Here is a 532-nt window from a genome sequence, read left to right as displayed (position 1 = left end):
ATTTAAACTATACCAATCATAAAGGAGATGGTTAATCAAGCAGGATTGCAGTTACATTTTTGTTGGTGTTTTTTTTTTAGCTTTTGAGACAATTGAGATGTCACTAAAAAAAAAGTGTTATTGGAAGAAAATTGGGGCTGCAATTTATGATTATTTTCATTATTTTTAAGTTGCAGGAGCCCAACTTCATCTTCAAATACAAACCCAAAGATATTTAATTTAGCATTATATGACAACAGGGTAAAGAAGCTGGAAAATTGACGATTAATCAATCATTAAAATTGGCTGACCAATCACGTCAGCCCTACAGAAAATAAATGACTGACTGGCGTTATGCTGTAAATCAACAGGGAATGACAGCTGTGATTCTGTAGATGTCAGTAAAACAAGCTACACGTGTGTTTGTTGTTGGGGGGTCCAGATGGAGCACAGTAAGAGTGAATGTCTTTTTTTCTGCATGCTAATTCCTCCCCATAGGAAAAGCATTCCTGCAGGTTGTGTGTGTGTGTGTGTGTGTGTGTGTGTGTGTGTG

The sequence above is a fragment of the Etheostoma spectabile genome, chromosome 3 (genome assembly GCF_008692095.1).
Source record: "Etheostoma spectabile isolate EspeVRDwgs_2016 chromosome 3, UIUC_Espe_1.0, whole genome shotgun sequence".
Classification (NCBI taxonomy): Eukaryota; Metazoa; Chordata; class Actinopteri; order Perciformes; family Percidae; genus Etheostoma; species Etheostoma spectabile.
Note: the sequence above shows the minus strand (reverse complement) of the source record.